Consider the following 23,534-nt stretch of genomic DNA (forward strand, 5'->3'; position numbering starts at 1 on the left):
TGAAGGGTGGGAGGGAAAACTCACACAAACATGGGGAGAATGTATAAACTCCTTACTGACAGAATGGAATTTGAACCGCAGTCCCGATTGCTGGCACTGTAAAGACATTGTGCTAACCACGACGCTATCCGAGCTGCCCTCTATGCTAATTGTACCGCATACAGTGATCTGTACAGCATCCAACATCCCTGAACACTTCAGTTGTATTTTAAAGGAAAATATCAGCAGTTAAAATTATTTCCCAAATCAGTGAATTAGTCTCACAACTGCACACACACACATACACACAAAAAAATGTTGTTTTTGATAATTATATCCATATGGAGCTGACAACCAGAGGGAATGGGTTTTCCATGTTGTGTGATACTTCGATTTCTCAGATGTTAGAGTTCTGCAGGACTGAACTCGTCCCACTTTAGAACTGAGCACAAAATTCTCCAGCATAGTACCGAGGGAATGCCATACTGTTGGAGATGGAGGATGGCATTTTCTTCTGTCCTGTCTTGTAATGATGACATCCCTTTATATTAACTCTGCCTAAGGAATAAACATTGATGATATTATCATATTTTTTAAATGCATACTCCTGACATTCCTTAATGTTACATGCGGTTAACCTGTTAAAACTGATTGGCCTCCCCACTGAAAAATGGTCTCGATAAATGCTGAAATCCCACCTTCAGGACCCCCGACCAACAAAGTTACCATTGAAATTGTGATCTGGAGACACAGGAGACTGCGGATGATGGAAGTTGAAGCTAAACGCAATCTGCTGAAGGAAGATCAAGCAGCATCAGAACAGTCAATATCCATTCACAAATTCTCAAAATCTATTAAAATTCAAAATACTGAGTAACTTTAAAATTAAAATCATAAAACAGGACATTGTTTTGCAAGTTTCAGTTAGCTCAATTCAATCAACATCCTCAATGCTCGGGCATCTCTTCCATTAGAATCAATGGGCTTGTTGGAACAGCACAAGATTAATGACACAAACTCATCTGGTTGATTCCTCAGTGCAATTCCATGATGATTTCAACAGGAAACACAAGTGCCTTAGACTTAGTGAACACAAGGTCAGAAATTCTGCCTTCATCCAAAAGTCCCAAATGCCTGTTTAGTTAATGAGGTGACAGTTCTGGGAGCTTTTAAGTGTTCCATTACTTTTTGTCAGAGCTTTTGAGATGAATGTATGTACACCAGAGGCACAATTTCAAAGAAAAGCTAATCTCCATCCTCACTAAACATCACAAATAAATACAAATTACTTGGCGATTGTGGCAATGTTAGAGGTAATTCAGTCAGACAAGCAGCATCTATGGAGTAAGAATTAGAATTAATGTTTCAAGTTATTATCTCTCATGAAAGCACGCCATTAACCTATTTAATAGTTCTGAAATCCACAGTATATTGCATTTGCGTGTCAAATTGCAACTTGCAGATGCTTTCTGTGAACAAAGAGAATGATGTTTCAGTGGGCTCATGGTTGATGCTGGGCCAACTTAGAAAATATTTGTTTTGCACATTGTTTCATACCTATGAAGAATTTTCTGAACAACTTTCCAAAATATGTTTAATCTATTTTAATGGAGGAATGTTTTAAATGTTAAATTTAGACATGCAGATAACAGGCCCTTTCAGCCCAGGAGCCTCTGCCGCCCAATTACATCCAATTGACCTACACCCCTGGTATGTTTTAAAGGGTGGGAGGAAACTGAAGCACGCAGCGGAAACCCACGCAGTCATGTGGAGAACATACAGACAGCGCCAGGTCACTGGATCTGAAATAGCATTGTGCTAATTGCTACGCTAACTGGGCTGCCCCACGGCCTGTACTGTGCTGCCCCACGGCCTGTACTGTGCTGTAATGCTCTATGATCTAATAACTTTCAAATTGCTATTTTTATCTCTGTCACTCATCTTACTGTTCTTTTTAATAATATAGAACATGATTTGTTTCAAAATTTGTGATAAATATCAGGTGACACAATTGGATTTCAGAGAAGCATAAAGATAACAACATGTGGCACAGGTGCCATAGTGGTGCGCACAACATTATTACAGCGCCGGCAATCGGGACCAGGGTTTGAATCCCATACTGTCTGTAAGGAATTCGTACGATCTTCCCGTGTCTGTGTGGGTTTTCCCCAGGGGCTCTGAATGGTTTCCTCCCACCATTCGAAATGCACCAGTGGTGTAGGTTAATTGAGTGTAAATTGGGCGGCATGGACTCGTGGACCAAAATGGCCTGTTACCGTGCTGTATGCTTAAATTTAAAAATTAGAATAAACAGGCAGAACATAAAAATGTCTTTATCATTGTCTGTGTAACCAAACTTACACAAGACTTTCACTACAAATTCCACAGATCAATAAGCAATGTCAATATGCATTCAGGAAAGCCATCACATACACTGAAAACCAATGGCCGACACAACACTTTTTTCTTATGCTGCGATTAGTTTGAAAACAATGTACACATTTATTCATTTTGAATTGCTTTGTCTCCAGGTTAGAATCCACCACAAAGGAAATAAATTGGGTTATAAATGGATAAGAAATGGAGTTATGCACAGGAAAGTATAGGCCACTCAGTAGTTATATTGTCTAGCCCTCAGAGTGATAGAAATGAGCTGTTTGAAAGCTTCTACTGAAAACTGGCTGTGATAAAGAGGATCCCATATCTTTTATTGTTATCAAACAATTAATGCATACACAATTATCTGAACAAATGCTAAACAAATTGAAAGAATCATGTATCCTACGACAGAGCAAATACTATCGGGTCAGATATCAATCCACAGGGGCATAAGAGTCGCAGGGAGGATCACTAGAGTTTCCCTACCCCCATTTACATGATATACTGGAACCCTTCCATCCTGGACACAGCATCTTTCAGGTACTCCCATTGGGAAAGAGGCAGCACCACCAGCCTGAGGATCAGCTTCTTCCCATAGAACCATAGAACGTTACCGCACAGAAAACAGGCCTTTGGTTCTTCTCGTCTGTGCCAACCATTGTTTAGCTAGTCCCAATAACCTGCTCCCATTACATAACCCTAAGGACCTCTCCCATCCATATATCTATCCAATTTATTCTTAAAACTCAAAATTGATTCTGCAACCACATCAGATGGCTGCTCATTCCACACTCCCACCACTCTGTGCATGAAGAAATTCCCCTAAACTTTTCCCTAACACCACATACTCTTGTATTTATCTCTCCTAATCGAAGTGGAAACAGCCTATTTGCATTTACTCAGTCTACATCCCTCATAATTTTGTAAACCTCTATCATATCTCCCCTTATTCTTCATTTCAATGAATAAAGTCCTAACCTGTTTAATCTTTCCCTGGAACTCAACCTCTTAGTAAATCTTCTTTGCATTCTTTCATTCTTATTGATATCCTTCCTGTAGCAAGGTAACTAGAAATGTACACAATATTCCAAATTTGGCCTCACCAATGTCTTAAACAACCTCAACATAACATCTCAACTCCTATATTCAATACTTTGATTTATTAAGGCTAAGATGCCAAAAGCTTTCTTTACAACCCTGTCCAACTGCAATGCCGCTTTAGGGGAACAATGAACCTGTATCCCCAAGTCTCTTTATTCCTCTACCCTCCTCAGTCCCCTACCATTTACAATGTACATCCTTCTTTGATTTGCTCTTCCAAAATGCATTACCTCACACTTGTCTGCATTAAACTCCATCATCCATTCTCCCAGTTGGTCCAGATCCCTCTACAACCTTTGAAAATCTTCCTCACTGTCCACTACACCTCTTATCTTTGTCATCAGCAAACTTGCTGATCCAATTTACCACATTATCATCCAGATCATTGATATAGACAACAAACAACAATGGTCCCAACGCAGGTCCCTGAGGCACACCACTCGTCACAGGCCTCCAGTCTGAGAAGTAACCATTCACTACCACTCTCTGTTTTCTCCCACGCAGCCAATTTCGAATTCAGTTTACAATTCCTCTATGGATACCTAGTATCCTTAACCTTCTGAACTAACGTCCCATGTGAAACTTGTAGAAAGCCTTACTGAAATCCATGTAGACAATATCCACAGCCTTTCCTTCATGCTCCTTCTTGGTAACTTCCTCGAAAAACTCAACAAGGTTTGTTAAACATTACCTACCACGCATAAAGCCATGCTGACTGTGCTTAATCAGCCCTTGGCTTGTCCAAATACCTATATATCCTATCTCTCAGAATTCCTTCCAATAATTTACCTACTACTGACGTCAGGCTCACTGGCCTATAGTTACCTAGTTAACTTTTGGAGCCTTTCTTAAACAGCAAAACAGCATGAGCTACTCTCCAATTCTCTGGCACCTCTCCTGTGGCAAAGGACATTTTGAATACATCCGTAAGGGCCCCTGTAATTTCAACACTTAATAAAATGTAATATCAAATCTGGCCTAAAGGATTTGTCTACCTTTATTCGCTGTAAGTCAGCAATCATTTCTTCCTCCTTAATCTCCATAGGTTTCATAACACTTCTATTTGTTTCCCTTCCATCTGTATGCACTATGCCTGTTTCCTGAGTAAATACTGGTGCAAAAAACTAAGATCTCCCCCATTTCATGAGGCTCCACATATAGTTGAGAACTCTGATCCTCTAGAGGATTAATTTTGTCCCTTGTTATCATTTTACTCTTAATACACTTGTAGAAACCCTTCAGATTTAACTTCACATTATCTGCCAAAGCACCCTCATTCCTTCTTTTTGCCTTCCAGATTTCCTTCTTTAGTATTGTCTTATATTTTCCATACTCTGCAAATATCTAATTTGCTCCTTGTTGCCTATACCGGTTATATACCTCTTAATCATATCGCCAATTACCTTGAAAACCAAGGTTCCCTATGCCTGTTAATTTTGCCTTTAATCCTGGTAGGAACTTATAAGCACTGAACCTTTCATATTTCACCTTTGAAGACCTCCCACTTGCTGGATATATCCTTGACAGAAAACAGCTTATTCCAATCATCTCTTTCGAGATCCTTTCTCATTTCCACAAAATTGGCCTTTCTCCAATTTAAAACCTTAACTCAGGGACCAGATCCATCCTTATCCACAATTAACTTGAAACTAATGACTTTATGATCACTGGATCCGAAATGCTCACCTGCATAAACATCTGCCACCTGACCTGTCTGGTTCCCTATTAGGAGATCCAGTATTGCATCCTCCCTCATTGCTACCTCTACATATTGATTTAGAAAACTTTCCTGTACACATATGACAAACTCTAAACCATCCATTCTTTTTAGAGTCTGGGAGTCCCCTCAATATACGGAAAGTTAAAATCTCCTACTACCATAATTTTCTGTTTCTTACCCCTGTCAGATTTGTGCTTCAATTCTCTTGGACTATTGGGTGATCTATAATACAAGCCTATTAGTGTGCTCATACCTTTTCCGTTCCTTAGGTCTACCCATATGGCCTCTGTAGGTGATTCCACAGTGCTGTCCTGTCTATGCACAGGTGTGATATTTTCCTTGACTAGCAATGCCACTCCTCCCCCTTTCATCTCTCCCCATCTATCACATCTGAAACATCGGAACACCAGAACATAGAGCTGCCAGTCCTGCCCCATCTGCAACCAAGTCTCACTAATATCAATAATATCATAATCCCATGTGTAAATCCACACCCTAAGATCATCTGACTTACTGACAATATTCCGCATATTGAAATAGATGCATCTAAGACCATTTATACCATGTACAAACCTCTGCTTTCTGTCAATACATGCAATCCTCTCATGACCCTTACCATTCTCTATCTCACTATCTGTTCTATCACTCTGGTTCCCTCTCCCTGCAAATCTAGTTTAAATCCCCCCGGAGAAGCACTAGCAAACCTATCCACAAGGATACTAGTTCCCCTCCAGTTCAGGTGCAAACCATCTCATTGGAACGTCCCTCCTTCCCTGGAACAAATCCCAATTATCCAGAAACATGAACCCTCACTCTCTTTAGCATTATCGTCCCATTTCTAGCATCACTACCATGTGGCACAGGTAGCACTCCTGAGATTACCATGCTGGAGGTCCTTTGCTTCACCTTTGCATCTAACTCTCTAAACTCTCCCAGCAGGACTTCCTCACCCTTCCTACCCATGTCATTGGATACATGAACCTCAACATCTGGCTGCTCACTCTTTCTCCTTAGAATTGAGAGAACTCAATCCGAGATATCTCAGACCTGGCACCAGGGAGGCAACAGACCATCCAAGATATTGATCTCTCCCACAGAACCTCCTGTCTGTCCCCATGACTATTGAATCCCCATCACTAGTGCTCTCCTCGCTTCCCTCCTTCCCTCTGAGCTGAGGGCCTGTCCTGGGTAAACTTGTACCTCTCACTTTGTTCGTTTTAGATTGGTCACAGTGTTTGGGCTACTGAAAGAAAATAGACACACACGCCGAGAGCACTTCAGTTTATAGAAATATTTATTACAAATTTTAAAGCTGATATCAAACTACAATATGCAAGCCCTTCCCAATTATACTTATCAATGCCTGGACTGGTCCCAACTGCTGAAGTGAGGCAACGACTGCACACTTGTAGTAGGTTGTCGGGGTTTCGGTAGCAGCTTCTCCACCTCCCCCGACCGGGACGTTGGCTGGACTCTAGAAGTTCTTCTTGCTGAGAGATGTTGCCAACTCTCAGAGAGTCTCAAACTTCAGCAGCGGCACCATGGCTTATATTACCCAAAAACTGCTTACCCAAGCACCGATTCCCAGCACAGAAAGAAAGATAAGCGAGCAAGCTAGCATGCTAGCCTTCTATCGCATAACGTAATTTTCAGCTTATCACTTTGAATACAATGGTTTAATTTACATCAAGGCTAGGCCTCTGACAGTCTGTGACCAAAACAAGCTGGAAGATTAAATGTTCTTGGTACACAGATGTCCTTTCGTCAGATAACTGCATCTCTGGGCCCCATGGTGGAATTTAGCTTATGTCTGCTGATTCTAAAAAACAAGCAGGTTCTCACCCTTGCAGAAGCAAAAAGCATGGTTTAAATCCTCCAATACAGGGCCCAGTCTCGGAACCAGAGGCATGACCCTAGTAGGTCTTCCCCACCAACAATATCCAAAACAATTTTCCTCTTGTTGATGGGAATGGCACAGGGATTCTCTGCTCCTTCTGCCTCTTCCCCTTGTCTCCCCTGACAGTCATCAGCTGCCTGCCTCCTGACTCTTAAGGGATGACTGTCTCCTTAAAAATCTCTCTGCTTCCTGAATGATCCGAAGTTCATCCAGCTGCAGCTCCAGTTCCCTAACTAGGAACTGGACAGTGAGAATGCTAAATGACCTAAAGAACTGCTCACACTAACCATTGGAGATGCCTATATTTATGAAACAAAATCTATTTATTTATTTATATATATGTATGAATACTTGTCTGACATATGTATTGTTTGTCTGTATGAGTGTTATGTTTGATGGTGTGTCTGCGAGTTTTTTGCACTGACGAATGGAGATGTTGTTTCATCAGGTTGCACTTGTGCAATCAGATGACAATAAACTTGACTTGACTATATTTACTGACAGCATTAGTATAAATTAATATTCAAGGGTGGCTGATTGGTGAATGGTTGATGGATTGGGAAATATTTTAATATCACTGGCCCTTTCTTCCATAGCTATGCCAAATACTTTTTTTCCACATGTAACAGAAAATAAGATTATATCCAAGAAATCCATTTAAACTTTTGCAACACTTTGTGGTAAGCTTACCCAAGCATCTGTAATCGCTAAACATTTGGAATTATTGCCTGCTGACCCACTAAAATACCACAAATAAAATGGCTGTAATGGAATTGAACCAAGCATAGTTTTATGGCTTAAAATTAATCTGTTACATTTGTGCCTCACAAATTCCAGACAATGACTATCTCCAAATGGAGAAAGAATAACCACTTCCCCTTGACATTCAAGGATATTAGCATTGCCAGATCCTCCACCATTTGCCTTCTCAGGTCACCATTGCCTGGGAATTAGACTGCAAGCCACATAAATGCTGTGATTACGAACACTTTTCAGAGTTGAGATATGTTGCGGTGAGTGAATAATCTCTGAGACTCCAAAGCTTTTCCACAAAGCACAAGTTTGGAATGTAATGGGATATTTTAAATTTCCCTGAATGAGTGAAGATCCAAAAGCACTTGTGAAGTTTGACACCATCCATAACAAAGCGAGCCTCTCAATTCACATTGTGCTGTCACTGTGCTGAGTGATAAATTGCCAAAGCAGTTTCAACAGTCTTTCCTCAACCTGAGGTCTCATTGCCTGGTGGAAGAGGAGAGCAGGCACAATTTTGAGAGTTCCACCTCTAAATTCCCCATCAGATTACATACTATCCTGACTTAAACATGCATCGCTGATTAGTCAGTGATTCAAAAGGAACGAACTGGTTTTATCATTGTGTGATCCAGAGGGGCCAATGCTCAGTTCAAGCAAAAACCCCAGAGGGTTGTTATTTGGCCTGCAATATCACAGGTATTGCCTGAAGCAGCCTGAAGTCTTCTACAAAAGGCAGTGTCTCAAGAAGGCAGCCTCTATCCTCAAGGACTCCCCACCACCCTTTAGGCCATGCCCTCTTCGCTGTTACCGTCGTGAAAAAGATACAGGAGCCTAAAGATGAGCATTCAGCGGCACGTCAGCTTCTTCCCCACTGCCACCTGATTCCTGAAAGAACAATTAATCACAGACATTGGCTTAATTTGACTGTTTCTTGCACTATTTTTATTTACATATTTGATAGTTATTTGCACTGTGACACTGCAGCCAAACAATTAATTTTGCGACATGTTCATGACAATAAATTCTGATTTTGATTGTGGTGCTGGTGAGCTGAAACAGAAGTAGAAAATGTTGGAAGTATTCAGCCAGTCAGTTGTAATTGATAATCCTTCACCACCCTCCATCAGCAAGCATTAATTCAGGTTTTATTAGTCTCTATCTATCACAGATACTCCCTTCGATTTTTCTACCCTTCCCCCTTTTCTGCAAATTTCCGACACTCTAGTTCTGATGTAAGGTTATCATTAATCATTTACTCTTTCTACAGATGCTGTCTGACCAGACGACTATGACTGGCATTTATTTTCTTATCCTGCCTCTCTTATATTACAGCACAACCTCATAGACTTGCAGGGATCAGCTGGACACCCTGCCTTTGCTTGCATCTTCCACATCTGCTGAAAGAACAGGATGAAAGATAACTTTCTTGAAACCAATCTGTACCATCTCACTTCCCAAGGCTGTGCAATGCACTGACAAGAAATATGGAATAAGAAGCCTGAATTTTCAGACCTATCAGAAAATATATCCAAATTTAAATGAAGAATCTGTAAATGCTGGAAATCTGATGATATGGGTTAAATTTAAATTTAATTTTTAAATATTTTACTAAAAATGAACCCTGTTTCTCTTTAACAGATGTTGCTGGAGTTGTTGAATGTTTCATGCTTTTTTACAGAATATATTTTCTAGTTTGCAACCAAAAGGTTGAGCTTGTTAAACACTGAGAAACAGGTGGGAGTATCTCAAACAATATTAAGGTGCTGGGCCCTGTTTTCGTCTATACACTGATAAATGTATTAATTATTTCCTCCCCCTGCCCACAGCTTCTACTGCATCTGGTGTTCCTATTGTGGTCTCCGTTACACTGGAGAGACTGGGCGCAGACTGGAAGATTGTTTCATTGAGCACCTCACTTCTCTACTGCACTGATATGAATGGTATGGTTCTCGCAATTGCCACCATTTTAATTCCCCATGACATTCCCTTGCTGACATGGTTTCATGTACTGCCAGACTGAGACCACTGGCAAATTGATGGATCAACACCTCATCTTCCATCTGGGAATGCTCCAACCAGATGTCATTAACATCGATGTCTCTGGTTCCATTAAACCCTTCCCCCCCCCCCATTTTAATTCCTCCTGTCTCTCTGTCTCTCTCTCTCCTTTTCTATCAGTCTCCTTTCACGGAGTCAAAAATCACTTTTCACCTTTTTTTTTTATCCTATCCAATTAACATATTTTGGTTAATGGTCTGGACTCTTACAGCTCCAATTTGTCTTCCTTTATCTCTCAGTATTTATTGAGACCCCTGCCTGTTCATTTTGTTGATACCTTTATACTACAATCACAGTGTCTGCAGACTTCTGTATTTCAATCCATTCTGGCCAAACTGTTACTGTGGTAGCCCAGAACTGGCCTATAAATGCCTAGAACACATAGCATCTACCTACATGCATGCAGACCAAATACATATCTCAGCTGCCCTTCAAAGTAAACCAAAGGCCTCCTGCTCTAACTGCTGCATAATATTGGCCAACACTTGGAATACCATTTGGTTATATCAAGGCATTGGTGAGGCCAAGTGTAGTTCTGGACTCCAAATTATAGGAAGGATATCAATAAGGTAGAGAGGGTGCAGAGAAGATTTACTAAAATGTTGCCTGGATTGCAGTATCTAGAATACGGAGAAAGAATCTTTATTCATTGGAGTGTGGAAAGTTGAGAGGAGAATTTGATAGAGGTATATAAAATTATGAGGGGGATAGATAGTGTAGATGTGAATAGGCTCTTCCCCTTGAGGGTAGGAGAGATTGGAATGAGGGGTCATGAGTTAAGGGTTAGGAGGCAAAACTTTAGAAGTAACATAAGGGGAGGCTTCTTCACTCCGAGAGTGGTGGCCGAGTAGAATGACTTTCCAGAAGAGGTGGTTCCAGCAGGGTCAATTTTGTCATTTAAGAGAAGGTTGGATGAGTACATGGATGTGAGGGGGTTGGAGGGTTATGGGCAGGAAGCAGGTAGGTGGAACTAGTGGAGTTCTCTTAAATCAGTGAAAACTAGAAGGGCCGATATGGCCAGTTTCCATACTGTAATTGTTATATGGTTATGATATCGTTGATGCAACAACCTGTCAATGTCTGATGACCATATCGAAGGTGATGTCTAATGAAGGAAGCAAAATTTAACATGGGACTGGGAATGTTCATATATTTAGTCATCTCAGTGGATTTTGTTACTTTGAAACAAAAATAATTCTAATTTTTAATTTATACAAACAGCATGGTAACAGGCCATTTCAGCCTGTTTCTGTACTGTAATTGTTATATGGCTTGCAATATAATTGAAGGGAAAATGGCTTTCAAACACTGGAAATAATTTTCAACAGCCTTTTGAAGTTTTGCACATGTTTTGATCTGACTTTTGAAAGATATGAACGCAGATGTTAAACAGATTCCCCTGCAGTTTTGTTTTTGTAGTCTACTTTTTAACACTGTATCCAGTTAACAAAGAATTTGCTATCAAAAATGTTCTCCTTCACAAGCTCGTTTAACATTAATGTAGACAGATGTGAAAATGAAAGACATTATTGTTCACTTATCTCTCAGTGCTTCTATGGGGATTTAAGGTTAATGTCAATAATTTTAGACTCTGCCTCCCTAGAGACCGTATTCATTGCTTTTAGTTTCTAAATGCTGATGCATTGCATTACAGGCTGCTCTTTGAAAACTCAAAATCAATTTCAAATCTGAAATGAGCTAAACATTATTTCAATATCATAGACAGAAGAAAATGGTAAAGTTTGTATGTTGATTTCTGACAGCCTTTGCAGAATAGCCCCCTAAATGAATTTGCTTTGATGTCTCATGTAAATGTGCCATTTCTTATTCCTTTGTTTCGGAGTACCAATTCATTCATGATATTCTCCAGGTTCTATTTCCCAAGAGCATTTATCACCTCCCTTTTCAGCTTCAAGTCTTCTAGTCAGTCTCAAGGCCCCACTGATAATTAAGATACTTCCGATGTTTCTCCATTCTGCCAATTAGTGGCTTTGTTTCATGCTTGTAGAGTGAGTTCTTGATCCCTGGCTCAGTTGCGAATGGCTGCATCATAATATTAGCTCCTCCACCCTTCTTCCTCCACAGATTCCCTGCAAGGAAGAATGCAGCAAGTAAGAATTTTGTTGTCAATATTCATTTTACATTGTCGGTAACAAGATCAATTATGAATAATGTCTTCTTTCTTTGTGAACGATGGCTGCCACCTTTCTTCTACTTGACACTATGTCATTTATTTCCATTAAGCTTATCCACTCTCTTACGGGACAGACCAAGAATATTGTATCCCTGATTCACCTTCCAGCCATCAACCTCTTTTCAATGATTTTCCTCTGCAAGTTCCATCAGTTCTAACAAGCGAGGATCACTGGGGTCTCCCGACCCCACATTGACGTGATCTACTGGGAACATTATCTGAAGAGGGCACGCAGATGGCCCCTATCGCCATGCACAGAGCAGCTTTCATCTCTTCCCATCGGGAAAGATAGAGAGAGGTATCACAGAGTCATCACACTCAGCTTTCATATAGAGTTAGGCCTCACAACAATAACTTTTAAGTGTCTGGGTCCTCTGGGTTTTATAAGATCTTAAGATCGTCCATGTGAATTACTTCATCCCAGCAGGGAGGTTCAAAGTTCATATTTATTACCCGAGTATGTACATGACATCACATACAACCCTGAGAGATTCTTTTTTGTATGGACCAAGCAGAATTTCTACTTATTGGTAACTGTAAATTATACTTGAGAAAAAAATGTGAACAAAGAGAGATTTGTAAACAAATTGACTTTACAAATACAGAAAAAAATAAATATTCAATAATAAATAATGTGCAAAATAAGAGTCATAAATGACTCTCTGATTGAGTTTGTTGTTTAGAAGTAATGATGAATGAACCATTAGGCTGAAGCCTAGGGGCCCAGTGGGTAAGGGGGTCCAAGGTCCTAGGCTTCAGCCTACTTAGAAAAGGGTAGCCTGGTCTCAGTTTATTGTTTCACAATAAACAATGACTATGGAGTGTGGACCAGAGTCGGCGTCAAGCCGTTGCTGAGGTGACATGCTGAGTGATTTCTGGGAGCAGGCGGGAGCAGCATGAAGATTTGCAGCATGTGCGATCTTCCACTGTCCCACCAAACTATTAGATGTTTAACGCCAAATTTGGTCAGAGAGATGTTAAACATCTAATAGTTTGGTGGGAAGGTGGAGGATGATTGGGGGGTGGTGATTGAATTAAAGCAGCTTGCCCAGAGCACCCAGAGGCAGTTAAATAATTAATAGCACTCTGAGGAGTGGGTGTGGAATTAAAGCAGTTCACAGGCAGTTAGTGGCACTCAGGTTAATCTGGTGGGATTAGTGGGTGCTGCTGGATGATTGACTCAGTGAGGTGGCCTCTCAGTCAATCTTCCAGTGCTGCCCACTAATCCCACCAGATTAACCTGAGTGCCACTAACTGCCTGTGAACTGCTTTAATTCCACACCCACTCCTCAATCCTCCACCTTCCCAGTCCAAACTATTAGATTTTTAATGTCCAATTTGGTCGGAGAGACATTAAAAATCTAATAATTTGTGGGAAGATTGAGCATTGTATGTGGGGGGGGGGGGGGGGGTGGTTAGGGGCCAGGGTTGAATCATGCCCGTAATCTCCAGTATGCTAGATAACATCATAGCAAAGAAGAGTTTAGGAGCGCCCCATGACGAGCACAATCTGACCCAGATTGGCACTCTTATTTAAGGTAATTGGCATCAGAATTGTAAATGGCTGCTAAGGATTTTATTTACCTCAAGAGTCAGTGATCCACACCACACTACACTGCCTGAAAAAGAATGGGGTTTTTGGGGAACAGGCTCAGTTTGAGTGTCCCACAGGCATGGTGGGGGGGGGGGGGGGTGGGGGAAGTGGGGGAGAGAGACCAGAGGAGGGGGACAATCCATCTTCATTCCCTGAACTTCATTGCTGTCTCAGCTTATATTTTGCCTTAAAGACAGGGGTGAAGTCATCATCTTTTAATGCCAGCTGCAGTCACCTCACCAGTTCCCGAGAGCCTCTTGCATCTCGATGGTGTCCCAAGTAACATGCTTCATAAAAATAACCTTGTTCTTGTAAGTCTTCCAACCAAACAGAAATATATCTGCGCATTTTCAGTGTGGTATTTAAGATTTAAGAAATTGAATCAATCGACTGAGAAGCTTTCAATCGTGTTGTCAATGCAAAAGCAAAAGCAGACCCCTGGGCAGAGCGTTCTCTTTCAATCAATGTAATTAGAGGAAAGGCAAGGCCGAGGAACCATGCGGAAATGGAAATATATGTTTAATAAAAGAAAATTGCATCTTTGAAATTCACTGATGCCTGATTTTTACCCAGCTTTTTTTTGTTTCCAGTTATTTACCTGAACCAGAAGCTGAAAGCTTAGATAAAATGCCAACACAGCAGTCGTCAGCATTAAGGCCCCCGCCAGCGGTCAGCACAAAGACACCATATTACCAGTCCAACCCCTCCCCTCCTCATGCACCCCTCCCCACTGGGCTATTGCCACTTAGCCCACCAATTCTATCCTGCCTTCACTGAGCACAGTGTACATATGCACACCCCGAGTACATACCCGGCAGATACACTTAGAATATGTAGAGAGCATCCCCCCGGGGTGGGGAGTGGGCAAGGTCAGGGGAGGGCCTTACTATAGATCAGCTTAGGGGCCCAGGTGGTAGTTAATTTGCCACGGTTTAGGAGTCTAATGGTTGAGGGGTAGCAACTGTTCTGTAACCTGGTGATATGAGTCTTGTACAACCTACACCTCTCTCCTGATGGCAGCAGTGAGAACAGAGATTGTCCTGGTTGGTGTATATCCTTGCTGCTATTTGACAGCAAGTTCCATGTAGATACTCTCAATGGTGGGAATTTTTTGTTTGTGATGCACTGGGCTGTGCTGAAAGCATTTTCAGGGTTTTCTGCTCAGAGGTATTAGTGTCCCCTTTTCAAGCTGTAATGGTGCCGGTCAACACACTTTTCACTACACATCTGTAGAAGTTTGCCAAGGTTTTTGATATCAGCAAACTTCTGAGGAAGAAGAGGTGCTGACGTACTTTCTCCATAATTACATGATGGGTCCAGGAAAGGTCCTCCGAGATAGTAACTCTCAGGAATTTAAATTTGCTCAGCCTTTCCAACTCTGATTCACTGATGATCACTGGATCATACACCTCTGGTTTTCTCTTCCATCAGCTCTGTGGTCTTGGTGACATTGAGTGAGAGGTTGTTGTTAGTACCTCGTTCAGCCATGATTTTTCTCCTGCATGCTGACTCATCACCTCTTTTTAGACAGCCCGCTATGCTGGTCTTATCACTTCAATTTCTCAATGCTCTTGTTGTACCCAGTCACAGGTGTGAAGCAAGTAGTGCAGGGGGCAAAGTGCTCAGGTGTTTGAACATTTCTAGGAAGCTTGTCAGTTATGGTGTATTCCCATTGTAAATATATATAAATAAATCAATTAACTCTTTGTCAGACTCAAAATAGGTTCATTTTACCTTGTCACACAATAATACATTAAAAATGTAATATACATGATATGCTTCAACCTGAAGTAAGGCATACAAAGAGTCATCATGAGTATTGCCCAGCGCCCCTAACATAAAGAGAATGAGAAGCAAAAGATACAAGAAGCAGATACAATGAACGTCCTTGGATTCACCTCCAGCGTTCCCGCCACCTCTGCGGCTGCACAACATTCAGTTCAAACCAGCAGCAAACCGAGCCCTAGATCCAAACCTCTGAGCCCTAGATCCAAACCTCTGACACAATCAGGAAAACCCTTCGGGAGCTTGTCTTTCCCTGGCTCTGAGCCAGTCTTCAGCAGCCCACAACCTTTGTGACAACAGATAGTGAAAAATATTATCCCAATGTAGCAATTGAAATTGTATTGAACTATCTTTGTCCTTATAAGTATAAAAGCTTGATGAACCTTGAGTCTAGGAAGATTTAACCAAGAGAATTCCTGCTTGACATGATGACTAAAGAACTTTTATATCGACCAGCTTCCAGTCTCCATGACGTAGTTCACAGTCACATCACAATTCACTTAAATGCATCCAATTAACTTAATTTATCAAAATTTGAGAGCTCCCGCTTTGAACCAATCTTCCCATTGCCTTCCCCAACTTCTCTTTGAATTCTGAGTTAATTTTTAATTTCTCGCTTTCATTTATGAAGCATCTTGGGAATGCATAAAGTGCATTTGCTATACCTTTGCTAGGTTACCATTGCTGGGGGGCAGGGAGTAATAGCTTCTGATGGCTCACTTGTGTGACCTTTGGAGATTGAACAGGAAGTTCTAATGAAAACACACAGAGATGCTGCAGGAACTCAGCCGGTTTCGCAGCATCCATAGGAGGTTTTGATACGAATGTTTGCACTATGACGGTGCAGCAAATGACCACATTTCCTGATTTGTTCATGACAATAAATTCTGATTCAGAGGTAAAGAAATATATTACCAACATTTCAGGCCTGAGCCCTACTTCAAGGTATAAGCAAAAAGCAAGCAAGCAAGGGTCTTAATAAAGACAAGGGAGAGAAAGGGGAAAAAGATGGGAGGGGGAGGAGTCCAGACCACCAGACAAAAGATGTTAATTGGATATGGAAAGGGAAGAACTGATTTTAGTTCTGTGTAAGAGACAGAGGGAAAAGTGAAGAGAGAGACAGACAGAACTAGAGGAAAGGAACTATTTGATCATAGAAGTATTTATGCCATCTTCGCCCAATGCCCAGAGAAACATATTTTCTTTTCAGTTCTGTTATATTAATTTTTGGCAACGCCAATTTTTTTTTCTCCAATTCTAATTCATTTGAACTTAACAGCTTATTAGGTCATTTGATAGGGTAGTGAAGTGTCAGCCATGGTGACCTTATGTTTCCTGATGACTAGTAGTAAATATGATGGCAGTAATTTTTTTTCAAAAATTCAAATTCAAGAGTTTATGAAATTAATTTAATCTTCTCATTGCTAAATCATTAAGTTCATGTATCTTCTAATAATGTAATGCAATTATAGCTCACCCTCAACACGAACCCATCAGAACTCATCAGGAAGACATTAGGTTTTATAATAGCTGAAGAAGCTTGGATGGAAATTTGTCAGAATAGTATTACGAAATTGGTTAATGCTAGATTAGCGATGATTAATTACAATTTTATACATCAGTTATATTTAACACCGGAGAAACTAAAAAATTTTGGTCTTAGTAAGTCGGATTGCTGTTTTTGTTGTGACCAGACGGCTAATACTTTTTTGCATACTGTTTGGTTTTGTAATCGATTGCAATAGTTTTGGAAGGGTATTCAATCTATATTTAATAGTTTATATAATATTTGTCTTGTATTAGATCCTGGTATATTTTTATTAGGGAATATGCAATCATTAATTGATTTGGGCCTACAAGATTATCAGATTTCTTTTATCTATTTAGCTTTAGCTATGGCCAAGAAATGTATAGCTCTTACTTGGAAAGATAGAAATATATTAACTTTATTTGGAGATGAAGTTCTGTTTGACTATGGAAAGGATATCTTTTACAATTCAGGATAGAATGTCTTTTTATAGGTTGAATTGGACTCTTTTTGCTAAATATATGCATTTAAGTTTGATTTAAATATGTTTTTAAGTTTGATATTTTAGTATTGAAAATCAATTTATTTATTTATTTATTTATTGATGTTAGTATCTTTATTTGTTATGTTTTATCTTTTTTTGTGTAAGGGTTTTTTTATATAATTATTGTTCATTTTATTAACTCTTCACTCTTTATTTTGGGGGGGGTTAGACTAACTTTAAGCTAGGTCATTAATGTTGTGTACTAATTTGGGGGGGGGGGTTTAGTTTAGTCTGCCGATGTAGTATTGTAATTTTTATTATCTTATGTTTAATCTTTTATTCATGTTATAAAATCTTAAATAAAGTTTTAAAAAGGAAGACATCAAGTTGAAAAACAATGGGAAATTGAGCTCCAAACTAGACTGAAAGCTACTTTTGCTAACTTGAATAAGTCAGCATGGAATAAACATTAAGATGTATGCCTTTCCCTTCTGCCAAGATATCAGCCTGTGCACCCTCTTTTGCACTGAAGAATAAAAATCATTGTTATACCAATGATTATTTACACTTCAAAAGTACTTCATTTGGAATTACGAACCATTAATTTTATTCACTCATTTTTTAATGAGAGCCAGGTTTGCTCTTCATACTTATACACATATATTGGAATATATTGGTGAAATACCAGTTGATGAAGTAGAGAAAGACGATGTGGTCAAACAATAATCATGGCTTTTATTAGCAGAAACTCATGGTACAATAATGAAAGACAATAGGTGCATATACAGTTATATCCAAGGGGAGTGTCCTTAACAGTAGAGATAATGCACAGCTAATGTTAGTACAGCAAGGCTCGCCAGAGGGGAGACAGGCAGCTTGGCAGACATTCACCATAATTGGAATACCCTTTTTTTAAAATTTTTTCACCATTAGAATTGATTGAAGAATAATGCAGGTAAATATATTTTTGGGCTTGGATAGAATGAAGCTCCTGAAACCAAAATATTCAACAACTACTTAGTAGTAGATGTGTTATCAATACTGTAACTTTATATTATCTTTCCTAATAGGAATTTGGATCTACTTTGAAGCCCAAAGGAATTGTCTGAACCTGTGCCATTACTAGTCATCTATTACACACTTGGTTCACTTTCCTGAAAATAGAAATAGTTTCCGAAGATGTATGAATATCAGGAGCTGGATTCATCACTGGATTAATTTGAACTGTGATGATGTGGCCATTCAAACTATTCTTGATACAGGCTTCAGTCCTGAAATGCTGATATTTTCTACCTATACCTGCCGTCTGACCTGCTAAGTTCCTCCTAAACTTCTTTGTCTGCTCCAAATTCCAACATCTGTACCTTTTGATGTTTCCAGAGTTAAACTATTGCAATTGTCAGATTTATACTGTGGTAACGTTTGTAACATCTGAAACATTCCAACATTTCTTCATACATTATATGTTGAAATGGCTGTTCTATTTGTGAATTCTGTGGTCATTGCCGACTGGTAACTCCTGAAAATGGGTAGCGTGGGTTCATTTGGCAACTACACAGTATAAAGCTCAGTCAGTGCGAAAGTCAGAGAGTTGGTGGTAATTTTTTGTTTATCTAAGATCAAAGCTTAAAATGCAATGTCATCATCAAAGAAAGTTTATACCACATTTGGTTCAGGAAATGTGGCATTTCAACAATGGTAGATGGTCATCACAAATGGCCCAATTGGGTCCGATTCACAGCCTTGATTCAATATTCCTTTATCGTTGTGTAATAATGTACAAAATCTTTCAACCTTTGCTTGCCATAATGACACACAAACCGGTGCCACTACCATAGTCCAGCATCTTCAACAATAAGATACCTCCTTCAGAGGTACCAAGTATCCATGGACTCTTCTCCAATGCCCCTGAAGCATCCACAACCACACACCCCCCTGTTTGCCCCCATTGGCGAACCTGAGCCCCAAAATATGAATTTCCAAAACAATCAGGAAGCTTTCAGCACCCAGGTCCCGTTACTGGTTTCCCATGAGCCAGTTTACAACAGCCAGCAACCTGTGTGGGTCCTTTGATCACCAGTTTCCACCAGCCCACAGCCTACTAAAGGACTAGTGAACAATTCCACAACACTTATTTTTTAATTTTATAGACTGTGGTTAGTATCCTTGACTTTGCAGTAAATGCAAATCCCAATCATGAGTTCTCATTCTGGAGGTTAGGAAATAAATTAGCACTTGCTTAGCAGTTGCCTAAACAAGCAAAAACAGCAGGCAGACACCAACTTAGGAAGCTGGGGTTAACTGAAATGCCTGAATGTCGGGCGAGGTTCAACTCCGGCATCTACTAATTCATAGTAAATAGACACGAGTGCATACATTGTCATGCTTTTTCTGGGCAAGTTATTGGAGATGCATTGATTAGATGAATGGAAAACCAAGGGCAGGGAAGTAGCTTTCAGATATTGGAAAATAACAGATTAATGTTTCAGGGGTTTAACCTTTTAGATGTAGAGATCCCCTGACTGGATTGTTTTGAAACATTCTGTCAAAACTATGAAGAAGCTTGGAATTCTTTGCTTATTGTCACAGGCGCCAAATTACCAATCACCCCTTCAGAATCATTCAGCTGTGATTTACAGTCATGTTCAAACTCCTGAACAATTTTTCATTTCATGGCAAATTTGCTTGGGATAGCCATTGGGTAGGTGCCTTTTTCAAGGAGGGCATAAAGCAAATATAATATTCTTTCTCTGTATGCCAAAATGCTTAATATGGACAGCTGAATAAGGATTCCACAAAAGAGACAGTTATCTAGTTAGACTTTAGAAAAGGGCATTTCACCAGGAATGCTCATATTTGTACCTTTCTTTGTAAAGAATATTAAATGTTTGTAACATTCACCATGAACGAGATGAACATACAAATTCCATACAGGCAGCAATTGAGTTCAGTATAAAACCCAAGTTCCTGGGATTATGAAACACCAACTTCTGCGTCACCTTGCTACACATTACAGTGATCTATTCAGAATGCATGATAATAGAGTATCTATGCTCTAAGGGAGTATCTTAGAACATAGTAACATAAGAAAGAGAAGTCGGAGTAGGCACTTCAAGCTTGTTCCACCATTCAATTCAATGATGACTGATCTCGTGTCTAGTTTCACATTCACTTTCCCAGTTAATCATAGATTTCCCCAATGGTCAAAATCATGGATTCTCATATTTACTTCATGGCAAATGATGACATGCCTTTTCCTGAAGAAAGTATGTCAACAAATAATGTTTACTTAAGCCCATCACAAGCAATAATTAACATACACAGACTATGTTGTGGACCTTTTGACTTATCCATCTGCATCTGACCAGTTATCTGATCGATCATACAAAGAGGAAGATTCTGTTCTCTGCTGTTGATTACGAAACAGAAATGAAGTGATTACAACGCCACCAATCAGGACTGGGGCTCGAATCCTGTGCTGTCTGTATGTTCTCCCCGTATCTGTATGGGATTTCCTCAGGGGCTCCAGTTTCGTCCCACCATTAAAAACATTCCAGGGGTTGTATGTCATATTGGATGTAATAGGGCAGTACAACCTCATGGAGTGAAAGGGGCTATTACCATGCTGTTGTGGCAGATAAGATTTATGCTCATACGCCATCATGTTGATGTGTTAGGAATAACGAGACCACACCTGAAGTTGTCAACCAGAGTAGAAACATTTATTGACATGCTGTTAGGCTTAACATAGAAACACAACATGTGACCTGGTGTCATGACATCTGAAGTACTAATAGCCTCATGACATGGCTACATTGAGTAGGCCAGGGCTTCTCAGTAGACCTATGGGTTCTGCTGAGTCATTATGCCTCATGGCTGTAATGCCAGTAGATAGAAAGCTGTTGTGTCTAGCTGTCATAAGACGCAAGCTGTTAATGCTGGTTCTGTCCATTCCCTACACTATGTATTTTTTTTTAATTAAAAATTATGCTTCTCCAACTAGATGCTGAAAAGGAATTGGTAATATTATATTTAATAGCTGCTTGGCCATGCTGGTAAGTAGTATGTTTTCAGGAACCAGTTTCAGTGTCTATAATCTACTCACCATTATAACATTCCCACATGTGTAATTTCCCTTATGTGTGTTCCAGACTAGGCACCTAGTAAATGACTACCATTGCTGGGATGTCATGAGAAATTGTATTCCAAAAAAAATTCTGGCTCTCATCTGTAAACTTGTTCTGCCGATCACGTGGCAATGAAAAGGAAAGGAATGTTCACGTCATTCCATTCCTTTGATTGAAAGTTGGCTGCTGGTTATGTTTGAAGCCTTGACTTTGTCTTGACTAATGCAATAAGAATGCAATTGCATTATTTTAGTGGAGAAACATTTTTATTGGACCTGTGATTTGTTAAATGGCTGCATAAATAGGAAGCACTGTAAATGACTCATATATGAAGGTAATACATTCAGTCAGAAACATCTTGTTAGATGCAGTAGATATATTCTCTTTTTTTGAAGTAATTGTTCTCATTTTTTTTATTATATGGAAACAATTTCTCTAGCAACAAACATTTGTCTTAATTTTTTACACCTCAACAGAGTATTAATTCCAAAATATTTCTCTTGGGCGAAAAATGGCCCTTGCAATTTTTTTCTTGTACAAAGACATCACCTTTGGCTGAGGCTGAATCACAATCCAAAAGTAAATAGAATGTTATTCTTTTCACTATAGTCCACAAGGCTTAGAGCTCCCAGACATGATGATTGAAGAAGAGTTCACTTGATGGAATTATTTTCCATGGATTCAATTGCATCAAATTTCTTCTATAAAGCAACAGTCTCCATGTCAATAGATTCAAGAAAGTGTTCCTTTTCTTCTTTGGTACATATAAATGTAACACTATTACAAGTGTAACTCTACCCAATCACACTTAATCAAGTGCAAGAGAGGAACTTGTCAAAATCATTCACAATCAGAGCTCAGGTGATCAAGCATGCACTATTTAATCTTGACTTTATCTTTGACCTCGTATATTTCCCAGATTTGGTCTTTAATATTTCTTGCTTCATCAGACAGATGGACAATTAAAACCAAGAAATGAAAATGAGGGTTTTTTTTTCATCATATACATTGCACAATGTACATATGCACCAAAAGTCTTGCTGATGCTGATCAGGCACTTTGTAAAAGGAAACAACAAGCAACTAAAAACAACTACATATAAAATATTGAATTGAATTAAAAAGACATCAAATACTCAAAAATGATTGGTAATAAATATACACAGTTATCATAGTGTTAGAAAAATGCTGACTTAGCAATACAGTAGAAGTCCCAAAATCTAGACTGCTCAGAGATTAGGCCAATCTGGATTTTTGGATTTTACAGATTCTCAGCCAGTACTTATAAAATTCAAACCTGAGGAGGAACAAAGAGGTAACTTTTGATAGTTTATTCATTAGCAAATCAACTATAGAAACACAATCAAATTTTACAATGGTTGAATAAATTCAGTTTTTGAAGTGTTTGCCCATAGATCACTGAAGATTGCAGGGCAGGTGGATACAATAGTTATGAAGGATATTTGTCATCACTTACTGAGGAGAGAACAGAAAAGGAAGAAGGCCATGTTGGAACGATACAGACAATCCATTCAATCATAGCTAAAGTACTGTGTTCAATGCAGGAAAGATGTGATAACATGGGGATGGGTTAAGAGGAGATTCAAAAACATGTTACCAGGACTGGGAAATATTAATTATGAAGAAAGTTTGGATAGGCTTGGATTAGTTTCTTTAGGATAGAGCAGAAGAAAGGGGAAATTACATAAGAAATTTTGAGATCAGAGAGGAAAAAGAGAAAGGTTGAAAACAGAGTGCAACAATTGTTAACACACGATTCAGTTATACAAGCCATTGGTGAGATCACACTTGGATGACGACGTGCAGGTCAGGTTGTCCTGTTCCAGAGAGGACATCAGTAAATTGGAACGGGTGCAGAGTAGATTTTGATGTTGCCAGGGTTTGTGGAGGGTGGTTGAGTTTTAGGGAGAGG

General features: G+C 39.6%; 1 long non-coding RNA gene across 3 annotated transcripts in view; it reads left to right on the forward strand.

The window, feature by feature from the left end:
• Window positions 1-23,534, forward strand: part of LOC138761944 (uncharacterized) — a 188,396-nt gene that overhangs the window by 98,947 nt on the left and 65,915 nt on the right. The window contains exons 3-4 of one of the 3 annotated variants that reach the window (XR_011356630.1): window positions 9,659-9,772; window positions 18,546-19,057. The exons of 1 other annotated variant lie outside the window; for it this stretch is intronic. This is a non-coding gene — a long non-coding RNA (uncharacterized lncRNA). Of the gene's footprint in view, window positions 1-9,658; window positions 9,773-18,545; window positions 19,058-23,534 lie in introns of those variants that run through there. One more of the 3 variants, XR_011356634.1, reaches the window with a different exon arrangement.

The sequence above is a fragment of the Narcine bancroftii genome, chromosome 4 (assembly GCF_036971445.1).
Source record: "Narcine bancroftii isolate sNarBan1 chromosome 4, sNarBan1.hap1, whole genome shotgun sequence".
Lineage (NCBI taxonomy): Eukaryota > Metazoa > Chordata > Chondrichthyes > Torpediniformes > Narcinidae > Narcine > Narcine bancroftii.